This window comes from Amblyomma mixtum, chromosome 10 (assembly GCF_055824585.1).
Source record: "Amblyomma mixtum isolate Tamu chromosome 10, ASM5582458v1, whole genome shotgun sequence".
Classification (NCBI taxonomy): Eukaryota; Metazoa; Arthropoda; class Arachnida; order Ixodida; family Ixodidae; genus Amblyomma; species Amblyomma mixtum.
Window position 1 is genome coordinate 153,934,791 of NC_143021.1, and position 15,839 is coordinate 153,950,629.

Consider the following 15,839-nt stretch of genomic DNA (forward strand, 5'->3'; position numbering starts at 1 on the left):
AAACAGGAGTGGTGCACAAGATGCCTTTTCTCTGTGGTCTGGTGTACATAGGGCAGACTGGGCGGTGTTTGAACATTCGCCTTCGAGAGCACTACAATGGCAGTGCCTCAGTGGTGAGGGAACACCTCCGAGAATGCAATAATTGCTGGCCTATCTTTGTGGCAACAGAGTTTCCATTTCGTCACCCTGTACAAAGAATCAGGGAGGTGATGGACGCTTTCCACATTGCCTCGCACGGTAATTGCGTGAGTAAGCCGTCGGTATCGCTCAGGAAAAAGGAAATAGGTTATGTGCGTAAATTTTGAGTTTGTTCAGTCATAACATGGAATCTTAACTGTTTTTATCTGTATCGACCTCTGATATCTTTTCATATTTAAGTGTTTGTTGCCTTCCCATTAAACTAGTTGTGAAAAAGGCGCTTGTCCTGTGGTCCACAAAATTTTCATCATGAACAACCTACAACTAGCCCAGCTTTCCATTCTGTTGAAGAATATCTTCCTACAATTTCAGCACCTCTCCCGTCTGAAGGGGCTCTCTCCTCGACGAGACTGCACTCTGTGTGTCCTCGGGCCAATGCATGCGCTATCTCGTTTCAGCATAGGCCCTCGTGGGCCTTAGTCCAGATTATGTTATTAGCTCTGACGTTGTACCGGCAGCCAGAACTTTGACTGCATCGGCAGACACCCTGCCTGCGTTGTACTTTACGATTTGCAATCAGCTATAATCACCCCGACATTAACCACTCCGTTGGCCCGAACTAAACAAACGGAGAGAAGGCCTAATCCAAACATCTGCAGATGTTTCCTTTCCGGAAACATCCTTTGTATGGTTGGATGGAAGGTAGCAGCATCCGCTTTGAATCGGGGTGGTTTCAGCTGCCGCCAAACTGGGCTTTTTCCTTTTATTTTTGATTAACTGTGTTGTGCATTGTCACTAAAATTCGCCATTTTCATTCATTACGGTTTCCTACGCCTTTAGCCTCACTTCACTTCTATGCTTTTGAGTCACCAATCTTCCAATCGCTTTTTGCTAATTTCCACCGCAGATTTATTTACATGACCATTGCTATCTCTAAACGCTAAGCCTCAGGAAGAGTGCCTGTGTCTGCATCGGCATCCGGATGGGTACCATAACCTTTTAGTATGAGGTGTTGAGTTGTTTCTGCGCATCTACAACACACGCACATGTATCATCATCATCGTTAATTTTTCTTGCTATCGCACACTTCTCGATTTCATACAATCAGCTAACCTATTGCCATTACTTTAACCATTAGTGTATCCTTCATCACACTTTCTCCCAATGATGGCTTGAGGCAATAAAACTCGTTTAAAAAGTTTCAGTCAAGAAAACAACTCTAACACAAAGGCAACTACAACGCTATTGAAGAAGAACTAGCTTATTTTATGACAGTTTTTGCTTGAATTTTCACAACGAGCTGTATAAGCTAACTGGATTCTGTATAAAAATGATATGCAGAGCCTAGTGCAAACTTACATTCACAGCATCACCGCTACTAAGCGAGTCCATTCACCATTCCTCAGCATAACATTAAAGTGCCTTAAGAACAAAAAAGCGACAGTTCCGAAATGCCAAGCACGTTATTACACCAAGGGCATGGCAAAAAATACCGAGTACAGAAAGTAATTTCAAATCCCTGCAAAGAAAAGTGGCATTCCCTTGTCGCATCGACCTTAGCTAATATGTTTCGCAGTAAACCCAGCAATTTTTGTTAACACAACTTATCTTTTCCATATTTATCTGCAGCCAGGAAACAAACTGCCTGGCTTTCCTTTCTCCAATCTGTCACCTATGTCTGCACTATCGTTTAACGTTAGCGGCATTCGAAATCTATATGACTGGAGTTAGCTTCCTCCGCTAGTACAGATGGTATTAAGTCCGCAACATTGAAAAGCGTTAAACTTACAACTAGTACCATTTTGCCGCGCATTTTTCAGAAGTCGCTCTCATCGGGTGTTGTTTCTAAAGACTGGAAATCGGAAAAGGTCATTACAGTTCCAAAAACAGATGATCCGTTTTCTACAAATAATTACAGCCCTGTTTCCCTCAAAAATAGTGGTGCATATAGAATACTCTCAAATATCAAAATTTATTTGTTTCAAGCTTTTTTATCTTAAAGAGCATGGTTTCTCTTGCGACTCTATTGCGACGCTTAACTAGCCCTGTTTTTAAAACATATAAGCCATATATAACATTCACACCAACACCTCGGTCGACGCCTTGATTTTGTATACCAAAAAAGCATTCGATAAACTACCGCACAAACGTCTATTTCTAAAACTTTCATCTTTCTCCCTCATTGAATTAGTCGCTAATTTTTAAGAAACCGTTATCAATTCTAACAAAATAAGAATGACTCCTCACTCTTGTCCCCCGTTATTTTAGGTGTGAAACTAAGCGCTACGCACGGTCAACTTTTATTAATAATCTATATTAATGATCTTCCATACAACAACTCAAATATCTGCTTATTCGCAGATGAATCTGGGATCTATCACCCTATTAGCAACATAACCGATGTTAATCCCCTTCCGACGTATCTTGACAGCATCCATATTTCTTCCGAAAACTCGCTTATATTTTTAAATAATGCGAGTTTGGGAACGCCCGGCGCAGGCTTTATTGCCACCGTCAGGACGACAGCGACAATCCTGGTGGCGAGTTAGAGGGAGGACTGGCGACGGGCAGAAGGCTTGAGGCGCCACACGTGGACGACTGGATGCCCCGACAGCGACGGTTCTTAAAAGGTGATGCGGGAGCGCCATGATAATTTAACGGTGGGCGTTTGTTCAAGCACTGTATAGGGGCCAATATAGCGGCTCATCAATTTTTCACACAACGCTGTAGTGCGCACCGGTGTCCAGAGAGAACTTCATCAGCAGGGGGAAAAAAAGCGGCACGGTGGGTAAGGACTTTACGGTGTTTGCAGGAGGCCAGCGAGGCTTGTGTGTTCAATCGCGAAGGTTCACGGCATCGGGGCAGGCGGGATGTGAATTGCTCTTGGTAGGGTGCTGAACAGAGGAAGGGGACAGAAAAAAAAGGTGCCTCCGTGATGAAAGTAGGGCCCGGTCTAAAACAACGAAAAAGGGCGAGTAACGGGTTATTCGTTGTAACGCAGTATTGTAGGCAAAGGTAACAAATGGGAGCACTTAGTCCCAGTTGGTATGGTCAGGTTGAATATTGGTTAAAATCATGGAAAGCATGTTCGAAAGCGTCCGATGTAAGCGCTCTTTTAGGCCATTGGTTTGTGGGTGGTAGCAGATGTCTGTTGCCTACAAGGTATTTTATAAGGTAATCGCTAATAGGGTCAGGACAACCTTCGACTTCAATCAACCTAATGATCATGAAGCCTTTCGTAAATGATACTCGACAATAGACCATATTCACGCTATCAGTCAGGTGATAGAGAAATGCCCAGAATATAAACAGCCCCTACTTATAGCGTTTATTGATTACGAGAAAGCGTTCGCTTCAGTAGAAATCTCCACAGTCATGCAGGCGTTGCGGAGTCAGGGTGTAGAAGATTGCTACGTGAAAATATTGGAAGATATTTATCTCGATTGCACAGCTACCATAGTTCTCCATAAAGCTAGCAATAAAATTCCGATAAGAAAAGGTGTCCTGGAGGAAGACACGATCTCGCCTATGCTATTCACTGCCGGCTTACAGGAGGTAATCCGGGGCCTGAAATGGGAACAGTTGGGGATAGGAGTTAATGGACAATACCTAATGGTATTTTTGATAAACTCGCACCAGAAATGCCCCAAAACCACTGCAGTGCTCAAGGACCTGCGGTAGTGGAGCTCCAAGCCAGGGCAACATCGAATACAAACTGCATCCCACCGGTGCCCGTTCCGAGCGCCGCCTTGCGTGCGTAGGTGGCGTTGACCCGGAATTACGAATACCATCGTCTGCTTTCTTGGCGCTTTTGCATGCAGCCACAGCCCAAGGCAACATTTTCTTCTGAAATGTCAGCGGCAACCGTTAACGTTTGGGTGACAATGCGCGCCGTCTTACCATGTCATATGAGCTTTTAAAAGAGCCGATGGCAGGTGAGTCGCTTTTGGTCCAAGAAAACCGCAGTACGCCCTAGGTCGGCACGCTCGTATTCCGGTTCGAGCTACGCAGTGTGTGGTCGCAAAACAGCTGTAATCCGCTATCCAACATATGAATCCAAGTGTACCCAGATTTCATGATGTTAGGAAAATGATAGATATTGAATACGGCAGCACCATATAATGCTTTAACGCGCTGCAGCAACTGCAAGCCGCGCGTCTCGAGCGTATATGTGTTTTACTTCCTACGGGCCGATATCACAATAGACCGCGGTCACAGCTGCCTAGTCGTACAAGTCTGAAATGAGGTTTTGCATCCTAATTTTATTTGTCCATAAAGTGCACAAAGTTTGGCCGTTAATTGCCTTCATTTTCTTTTATCAATGCCGATATTTCTTCACCTTCGCTGTCAGAAGTGCTTGAAAGGAAGTCATCATCGATCGCGGCAAGCACATCAGGACCTTCCAGTGCGGACGCCATTTGTCGTCTGCTTGGCTGCTGCAACGCCTGCTGGGATTGCTCCCATGCGCGTCGTCGATTTTGCCGGTGCGCCTTGGGGCAAAACAAAAGTGCCCCCCGACGGTGCGCCCCATTTACCGAAGATGTCCGGTGCGCATCGGTGCAATTTATCGAACATAACGCTTCGCACCAGTGCGCACTGGTCCCCACCAGTGCTCTTTATAGAATATGATCTAAGTAATCGAGATTCGCTGATGACATTGCCTTGGTATGTCACTCAGGCCATGAACTGGAAAGCATGATAAATGAATTAGGCAGGCAGAGCTGAATGGTGGGGCTCAAAATTAAATGCAGAAAACCACAGTAATATAAACAGTCCCGCAAGAGAACAGCAGTTCGAAATTGATGGCGTGGGGATGGAAGTAGTAAGAGAATATTTCTACTTAGGGCAAGTATTCACCGCTGATCCGGATCCTGAGAGGGAACTAACCAGAAGAATAACAATCGGGTGGAGCGTATATGGCAGGTTCTCTCAGATCGTGAATGGCAGTTTACCAATATCCCTCAAGAGAAAAGTATACAACAGCTGTATCCTACCGGTACTCAACTATGGGGCAGAAACGTGGAGGCTAACAAAGAAGGTTCAGCTTAAGTTAAGGACTACGCAGCGAGCTATGGAAAGAAATATTATAGGTGTAAAGTTAAGAGATCGGAAGCGGGCGGAGTGGGCGAGAGAACAAACACGGGTTCATGACATCCTAGTTGAAATCAAGAGGGAAAAGTGGGCTTGTGCAGGGCATGTAATGCGAATGCAAGATAGCCGCTGGTCCTTAAGGGTAACGGAGAGGATTCCAAGAGAAGGCAATCGTAGCAGGGGGCGGCGGATGAGACTAAGAAATTTGCGGGAATGCGGTGGCCGCAACTCGCGAAGGACAGGGCTAGTTGGACAGACATGGGGGAAGCCTTTGCCTTGCAGTGGGCGTAGTCAGGTTGATGATGATAATGGTGATTCCAGGCATGAAGAACTTGCTCCAAGATGGCGTAGAGGAAAGCGTTGCCGTGGTCGCTGAGGAGAACACGAGGGGCCCATTGGCGCGAAGGAATGGCGTGGACAAAAAATTGAGCGAACCCTGGAGCGGAGCCTGATAGAAAGGTATCAAATGGAACCAGGGTGTCCCAGTTGGTATTGTTAGGTTGAATTCAGCATTCAGTACCTTTCCTTGACGTTAGTAGACGTTTTCATTACAAACATTCATGACTCAAAGCTTATAATGGGGGTCGTAAGCGCACTATAAGCGACCACTTTCCGATACCATAACTGACCCCTTACTCGAATCGCGCGCTTCGAACCGCAACAATATTTTCTGGTATGAATTGGAGGGGATTATTTCAATCTAGATACAAAAATACGCATACAACCTATATTCGCTATCAAGCAATACTGATGGTTCAAGCTGCGTGCAATATTTAGGTCTACTGACACTTGACAGCGCGTTTTTAGCGCAGACTGATGCAAATGATGTTTTTGGAGCTTTAGACCTAGTTAAAATAGCAATTTCTGTGACATTGACGGGCTTCAAATAAGACCGATCAAGCAAGTCGAAGACCAGATCGCCACTGTACTTGATGTTGTCGGTACGAATTGCGCACAAAAGACACACACAGGAAAAAACACGAGGTAGACTGAAAGAGCGCAAACTATCAACTTAGTTCATAGTTCGCGCTCTATCAGTCTCCCTCGTGTTTTTTCCTGTGTGTGTGCGCAATTCGTACCTACAACAATATGCACCAACTCGTCCAACAAGAAGTTCTTTTTAACTGTACTTGACCTAATATTTAGTCTTAATTTTCAGCATGGAATTTTTCCGAGACAATTATAGGCTCTAAAGATAAAGGATTTGCATAGAGGCGGTGAGAGATGGGAACTCTTTATTGTACAGAGGTATTTCAATTTTAGACCTTTTTTCTACAGGTCGGAAAAATATTCCATTCTTGAGCGAAAAACACCAAATAATCACACACGCACAGTTTGGTTCACAAAAGGGCGCTCTATCTACACGGCTATCTTCACATAGTATGAAATATTGTGAGACGTGTTTAAGCAACAAAAAGGCTCATTAGGCATATTTATAGGCTTTCTCAAGGTCTTAGACACGACTAAGAACAATACTGTTTTATTAAATTTAAATTATTACGCTTTCCGGGGCATTTTTCTTCATTTGCTAAAATTCTGTCTTTAATGTAGCCGCCAGCAATATGTTATCAATGATTATTTGCCCGATATGATAACCATTTGCGCAGGAGCAGTACCTCAGCCTTGAGACATGATGTTTGAATGAAGCCCCTTTTTTTCCGGTCTATAGAGCAAAATATTTCTCCTGAAAAAGTGTTTCCAAGAAAACAATGCATGGAAAGACGTAGTTTCGACCACCTCTGTTTTCTCCACTACCTCCTAAACTTTACTTTTCTAAAAAATCCTCAGAGCAGATCCCGGCACAAAGAACTGTTTATTGAAACAAGACACTTCGTTTCGTTGTCTCGTTTCTAAGAACAAAGAACAGCTTTTCAGCCACACTTAGGTAACTACGGGAGTCACTACTCTTATAAGAGAGACTCTGTAGTGTTCCTTTGTATTGCACTTAACAAGTCCACTTTTATTCTTCTGACGCGCACCCACAGCCGCTACTTTTCGTCCATTATGTGCTCTGGCGCTTCCGAATTTCAGAGCCTCTTTATCTAATTCTGTTAAATTTGTTTTCACTGCGGCACGTGAGATTTTACCGGCCTCCTACTCAAACAATGCACGTCATCCATCATAGCTTTTCGCATAATTTTTTACTGTTGCACCTGTTACACTTCCTTTTCATGCCTTTGTTGGGTTTTGTCCACGAGCTAAGGACATGAAGCCTCCAGTGGGGTATATGCGACCAACAGAATTTCTTTATGCTTGCTTAGTGAAAGGCGGAGGAGAACGGCTCCGTTGGGCGGGTGGATCAGCTCGAAAATTTGCAGTACCCCAATTACCACGATGCTCCTCTTCGAATATAAAACTAAGTCATGTCACGGAAACCATATTGTCAAGCCACAGGGTTGCAATTCTTGCGGATTTTGATTTCTGTGTCGAGGCGTCCAGTAACGCAGTAAACACAAATTAAAAAGAAACGACGTGCAAAGAATCATTGACGGATTAAAATAACAGCGCTTTTTGAAGACGTGACTGAGGACGAGACTGACTCCTACGCCTCGTTCTCTGTCGCGTCTTCAATCAGCGCAGTGATTTCTTTTCCGTGAATGAGTACCCTGCAAGCCCGTATTATCTTCTTCTGATAAAAAACGCAACAGTGCCTTAGTGTTCAGTTAAGAGCGTTAGCTATGGGAGCCTCAAGTTCTTACATTGGCGTGCCCTGTAAACGTTTTCATTATGATGATAAAATAACTTTATTTTTGCCCATCAAGGAATCACAGGGCTATAAATACTTGAATCCTCGCCACCGTTATCTTCCTACACGTTCCGCAGTGTGTGATCACTTGGTATCCAGCGGTGTCCTGGAGCAGATGGGTTAATTTCTTTTGGTCGTCTTCTCTCTGGCTGGCCATGAAAGGCTACCAAGACTTTATATTCCTATCTGATTTGTTGTAGCTAGGGCTTGTCCACACCATATGGATCATGTCTGCAATTTCGTTGCAGGGTTTACACCTCGGGTCATGGATCGCCAGATGCCATCTGCTTAGTGCTACTGGATTGGGTACAACCCCCCTCCCCCCCCCCCCCCCCCCCCTGTAACTTTCTCCATAAGACATGTTCCTTCTTCCTGAGGCCTTTGCCTGCTCGAGGTAGTGTCAGCCTTCCGGATCTGTAGTGGCTAAGAATATCTCGGTACCTTTTCAGCTCTTCATCCGTCTGAAGAGGCTCCCTCCTCGAAGAGACCGCAATGTGTGTGTCCTCGGGCCAATGTATGCGCTATCTCGTTTCATCCCAGGGCTTTGTGGGCCTTACTCCAGATTAAACTCCGACCAGCCGCCAGATTTTTGTCTGCTTTGGGAGATATCCTGCCTGCGATGCAGTTTACGATTTGGAATCAGCTATAATCACCCTGACATTAGCCACTGCGCTGGCCCTAACTCAACAAACGGAGAGAAGGCCTAATCCAAACATCTGCAGATGTTTCCTTCCCGGAAACGCAAGCAGCGCCATCTGCCTCATGCAATTTCCAATACTACAGTTTTTGAGGCGAAAGCTTCCCTACGGGGCTTCGCGCCGCGATGGCCGGGTGAATAATTTTGAGCTTTAGCTGAGAAAGAGGTCCAACCATGAAAAAGTGAAAAAGAAATTGAATCAAAAACCATGACTGGGACTTGAGCCCGCGGCTCAGGGAGACCGCAAGGCCATCGCCTTTTTTTCTTTCATGGTATCTATTCTACATGGTTATGCACAGAAGTGATATATATATATATATATATATATATATATATATATATATATATATATATATATATATATATATATATGAGTATATACACAAAAAAGAACTATTACCAGAGCCCCAAGGTAGGCGCTACGTGGCATAAACATGATAAACAACCTAAGAGACCTAAAAGGCCGGCAAAAATATACAGCGCATCAGGAGAGGAAACCAATCCGGTAAAAAGTCGAGTTCTTTGTAAATGTCCGTTACGTACCGAAACATTCGGCTAAAATGAATTCTGGGCGGAACAACTGGTTCAACGTTGCGGTGTTTGCGTGCGCCTTTAGCAAAGGCTAATAAGTCCAATCAGTAGAATCATACCATAGGGTTTCAGTCAGGTTGGTAAACAGCAAGGTAGCGCACACTGTAGGAATTTAGGAGAAAATCTTTGTGTAACGTCCTCTGCAACACAGCCCAAAACAAAATCGCGTCTTTGCAGTCTATAAAACATTGTTCAATCGTTTCAGGCACATTGCACAAGCGCCAGTTTACAGAAGACACACACAAAAAAAATGGCTGAGGCTTAACTTGGTTAAGCCTGGAGAATGCGAAGCATCATCGTGTCGCGTAATTTGGAAGCGCACAACCACAGCGACGGCGCGAGGTGGGCCGCCGTTTCTCCACTGTCGTGACGTCACCGTGTCACGTGGAGTGACGTCATGTATCACGTGATTTGGAGGCGCACAAACACAGCGACGGCGCAAGGTGGGCCCCCGTTTGTCCACTGTCGTGACGTCATCGTGCCACGTGGTGTGACGTCATGTATCACGTGATTTGGAGGCGCACAACCACAGCGACGGCGCGAGGTGGGCCCCCGTTTCTCCACTGCCGTGACGTCACCGTGTCACGTGGAGTGACGTCATGTATCACGTGATTTGGAGGCGCACAAACACAGCGACGGCGCAAGGTGGGCCCCCGTTTGTCCACTGTCGTGACGTCATCGTGTCACGTGGTGTGACGTCATGTATCACCTGATTTGGAGGCGCATCACCACGGTGAAGGGCTCAAGTGGTAGCTAAAGTAGTATGCTTCGCATAAAAATGGTTTTCCTATCGAGCGACATTTTGACAGGTAGAGTTGCGGTGTGTAATTTATCGAAAAATGTTTTGCTGCAAGGAGAATTTGACATTTTACGCATTCGCTTTAAAACATAATGACCCATGAACCCAAAGTAGACGGAACGATACCGTGGGGGGCGGGAAGAGAGTCGTTATCAAATCCCTGTACAAATTTTTGCGCCAAACAAAATATATGTACTCATTTGAAAACCTAATTGTCAAAAAATGCACGGAGGCATAAACTTCCTGCATAAGGCCTAGTAATGGCGGCATTTAGTAAAATTTGAAGAAGCTACTAAGTTCAAAAGTAGAGTCATGAAGATGACCTGCGAGAATGCTCTAATGGTCTAATGGGCACAATCACGAAAAAGAGAAGAAACGGGCAACCAACTCTCTCACACGCAGGTGCTCTTCGCGCAGTCCTCCTGCACAAACAGGCCTGAAAAGGTTATCAGGCTGCTTGGGCTATAATTTTGAAGACGAAATACACATCGCGAATATACTAAGGAAACCCTGCATGTAATGTCTTGCGCAGAAGTACTGCAGTACGTAACAAATTCTTTTTGTCCGAAAGGTGTTCCAAGCCAGGACTCAACCAAAAATTCAAACCCGATGCCGGACAAACGTCTAAGCATAAGGCTCAACGGCCGCAACTTGCTCTCTCTAGTAATGCGAACTGGATTTTAAAGTATGAAATAGGACACCAAGATATTTACGAGGCACACAAGAACATTCTCTTCCATCGTACAGGGATAGGGTTGTGCCCCATGAACCAAACCATAGGCCAGTACTTTTCTAGTGATTCATCTCAGCACCAGAAACGATGCCAAACCGATCTATCGTAGACAACACATTATCAATGCCGACTTGTCAATGCAAAAAAATGCAAGATCTTTAGCATATGCCAGCAATTTGACTTCATTACGCAAAACAGGGATCCCCTGGATGTTACTGTTACGCAAAACACTCAAACAAAGCGGTTCCAGGTAAAGAGCAAAAAGCAGAGGAGACATCCGGCAGCCTTGCTTCAACGAAGAGCAGATTGACAAGCGGTTCCATAGCTGCCCTTATTAATTAATCATGTTGAACACTTGCAGTAGCAAAGTTGCCCCCCTTAAGTCCAGTAGACTATCGCCGCAACCCACACACCTCGTGTTAAACTGCATCACACTATAGCGCTGTGCATTGGAGAGAGCGTCGTGTTCATCAGCTTCCAACTCCTCCGTCCGGTGGCATTGCCTGCTCGAATTCGTCTTCTACGAAGCAAAAATCCGTGCTTTGGCTCCGATTCGAATGTAGTAAACATTCTTTCTAGTTTTAAGGAAAGAAAGTACGCATGACTGGCTCCCTGGATCAGTGGAACCTCAATCGCGCTTATAGGTGCGTTGGGTGGTGAGAGAGAGAGATGTGAGCTGCATGCCTTAGCGCTGACAACGTTGTGGCAGACACGCAGCACTGCTCCAATAGGCCGCAGCGTTCATTGGGCGAGCAAATTCTCGCGATCAAAAATTGACTGCCACCAGCTAGGGTGGCAGGGTTGGCGTGCTGCCCATCCAGTTTCCGGAACGCACTCAACGTTACAGACGCCATAGCTTTTGCCCTCAAACAGGGTTCAAGAGTAGTTGAACCGCACATAATTTTTTTTTTGATACTGTTGACCCTCGCTTGACGATCGTTACATGGAGGGTTTGGAATGCAATAAACAGCCGGCTAAACCTTTATCTGGCGTGTGAGACGGCCCATTTTTTTGTGATACTGAGCTTTTGGAGGATAGGAACTTGTGTAAAGCTTAATATTAAGCACGGGCTTAATGAGCCTGTGCTTAAATTTGGTATTTTCGCAAGTTTGCTCCATCACAAGCTACAGATGCACGAAAAACGCGGCCGTCGCGCACTCCAGCTAAAGATTGGGCCGGATCTAGGAGCAGAGAACGTTCATAACTCAAAACGTCAAGTTGCACGCCCTCGACACAAAATATCGAGTGAACGTCCCAACTTGTGCGCGTTCTATTGCTCAACAAGTTCAACAGGCAAAGCATTCCAAATTTCGATCACACCAGGAAAAGAAGAATGAGAAAAACATAAACACGTGAGTTGTAAGGAGTGATTGATCTAGTGTGGTTCGTTCTCGCGGTCCGTTTTGCCAGGGAAGATCATATATGGCTGTTTTTTACCTTGAATGGCCCTTGCATTCTTTGAAAGAAAAGCTTTAGTCCGAAATATTGCCTCCAATTTTCAAATGACTCGATCCCACATGAATTTAGCCTTTCCATCACTGAGTCCCTTCTTCTGTATCCTGACAAAATAAAACGAGCAGTCGTTCTTTGCATTCGTTCCGGTTCATCTTTCAAAACATTTGGTGCGCGCTCCAGACAACACAAGCGTACTCCACGGATGGCGGATCAATGTTTTGTAAGCTATTAATTTGATATATTTTGTTGCATATTAATGTTGAGTACTCATTGTTGATGTCTTTATGCAACTGCAGACTATGCAGGCTTCTAAATACTTGAAAATATCCACAATTTTTGGATTATTTTTTTTTTCCAACAAAATAAGGAAATTATCGCAAAATCTTCGTATTAATTATATGCGTAAAAGTTGATTTTGTGTAATTATTTACCATGCCCCTTTTTTCGCACCAGAGATGCAGGAAATGACGGACTCGTCATTCCCTGGAAGTCAGCTTGTGGTGTTTGATAATAAATTAAGCAGTCGTCAGCAAGAAGCTTTAATTCTAAAGGAGACTCGACAACCTCGTTCATATCATTAATATAAATTAGGAAAAATAATGAAGCTAGAACAGACCCTTGAGGAATGCCAGAAAACACTTCTAACGCAGAAGAGAAACAGTCATCCACACGCACAACCTGCCTGCGATTGTAAAACAGGCTTCAATCGACTTCAGAACAATTTCGCTAATTCCCGCTATATGCAATTTGAATAGTAATTTATTGTGTGGGACATTGTCAAATGCTTGTGCGAAATCCACGCAAATGACTTCTATTTGTTCTTGGGGATCAACGGCTGAACTAGAATCATGTATCTTTTCTATGAGCAGTGTTACGGTAGGTAGCCCTTTTCGGAACCCGCGCAGATGCTGACAGAAGAACGTGCTATACTCGAGAAAAGTTAGTATATGTTTACTTATGATATTTTCTAAGAGTTTGCAGCTGGTACTTGTCAGCAAAATTGGGTGATAAATATTTGCGAGTAATCCATTTCCGCTTTTAAAGACAGGTGCTATTACTGCTCAATGCCAGTCCTGTCGCACCGACTTAGTGTGTTGAAACTTTGTAGAGATTATAGAAAAAAATATGATATCCACTGCGTATTGCTTTAAAAACTTGGTTGATATCCCAACCAGCCCGCTAGCCTTTTATTGCGAAAGCAATACTACTTTCACTTTCAGCGCCTCGCGTGGCGAGGCCGCGGTAGCTACCATTGACCTTTAGCTTGAGCTCTGCTATGACGTCATACCATCTGCCGCAAAAACCAGGGGCCCAACTTTGGATTGGATTTGATTGGATTGTATAACCGATGCATCACAACAAGTCTAACCACAAGCTCCACCAACAGCTACACTACCAGCTGAACCATGGCGTAGCTACGGATATTTTTTTCGTAATTACTGGGCTTAACCAAGCTAAGCCACAGCCATTTTTTTACAATGCAAAAGTAAATATTGATTAAACACGCCGCATAAGTCACGACCAGGTCTTCCATCGGACATGAAAGGGAGGAAGGTAAATACCCGTCACGGTCATCATTGCTTGGTTTAGAAAAAACTGACCGGAAAAAGTGACTGAAGTCATCTCATATTTGTGTTCTTTCTGTCGCTGTTTTATCGCTATTTTGAATTTTATTTATTCTGTAGAGAGGAAGATGAGTAGCGGTGGGAGCCGCACCGCTAGCGCGCGGCGCGAGATTGCTGGCTTGATCACTGAATCTCGGACAGGCATTTTGGCTAGCTGCCCTTAAGCTATTTGCCCGGGAATACTGCTACAATTTGTTGGAGCTGTGCTGGGTACAGGCTTTTGGCCTACGTCCTGGAGGTTTGAAGCAGAACCATCGCTTCAGCTATGTCCACCGACGCAAGCCAGTCATCTTCCTTTTCGCCTACGCCTACGTCGTTTGCCCTGGCGCTCTCCGACATCGGGACCCAGCTATTTTTAGTGGGTCCAATGATCACGACGTGGAGGAATGGCTTGCCTTCTACGAGCGGGTAAGCGGCCACAACCGGTGGGACGACGCCATGAAACTGAAAAACGTGGTGTTTTACCTCTCGGACGTGGCCAGCTTATGGCACAGGAACCATAAAGCAGACTTCACCACCTGGTCTGCCTTCAAACGAGCCTTTTCAGATACCTTTGGGCGCCCTGCAGTACGCAAGCTGCGAGCCGAACAGCACCTGCGAGTGAGAGCCCAGCTCCAGGGAGAATCGTTCACGAGTTATATCGAGGATGTCATCAACCTCTGCACAAAGATAGACTCGTCTTTGTCCGAGGCGGACCGGATTAAGCATGTCCTGAAAGGCATCGAAACTGAAGCATTTCTGATGCTTATCGCCCGGAACCCAACCTCCGTTTCCAACGTATTCACCCTGTGTCAGAGCTACGACGAGCTCCGCAAGCAGCGCATGCTGGTGCCATCCCCTTCCGTGCAGCCTGACTCACTTTGCAGCCACTTTCCAGCTTCATCGGGGTTCGACCGACAATGTGCTGTCCCTCGCTGTAAACGCCTTGAGCCCCCCACTTCCCGGTCCCGACACTTCGCATACAGACGTTTTCCTTCGCTCCATCGACACAACCCTTCCTACACCTCAACGCACTCAACTTCTTTCTCCTCTTCATCAGTGTCGTTCCTGCTGCGATTCCCACCAGCCCTCTTTTGACCGCACGTCAACTGCCGCCCATCACGTCGACCGCGGTAGCCACGTTCCTCGGCGCCAGCCCCCAAACCATGTCCCTGCCACTGAGAGCCATGTTATTGAGTTAAAGGTCCACTCCGGGCTTCAGAGCCTCGTGATCGGAGGCCTTTAACAGTCCATAGGCTTCGCCTGTGGTCCTTGTGAAGAATAAAGACGGCTCTATTCGTTTCTGCGCTGATTGATGTCGCCTCAATAACATCACAGAGAAAGTTGCTTACCCTTTCCCGCGCATTGATGACGCTCTGGACTGTCTCAGAGAGCTCAACTCTTCTCTTCTCACGATTTGCACTCTGGGCACTGGCAGGACCCCATGGGAGGCGCGGATAGTCCAAAAACCGCCTATGTCACCAGTGACGACGCGTATGAATTTAACGCCTTGCCTTATAGCCCTTGTAATGCTCCGGCTACTTTTGAGCGCATGATGAACATACTTTGCGTGGCTTGAAGTGGAAGCCATGCTTGTGTATTGTGCACGATGCCGTGGTCGTTTCGCCTGACTTCGAGACTAATCTGTCACGGCTCAACCAGGTACTGACCTGCCTTACGGATAGCGGCCTGCAGCTCGTGTCTCGTGCTGTTCCTTTGTGTGTGTTGTCCCCTTGTTCTCTTGTTCCGTAGAAGTTAGCGCTGCCCAGTCTCAGGCTGCAGCTCAACTTGTAAAGGTACCGCTTTGCTGCTTGCGAATTAAGCATTTTAGGCGATGCTGTGACAAAAGAGGGCATCCGTCCCGAACGAACATGCTAAACTTCATGCTATGACTGCTTTTCCCAAACCTACTTCCATTAAGGAACTGCGCAGCTTCCAAGGCCTCTGTTCCTATTTTGGACATTTTATTCAAAAATCTGCTGTGA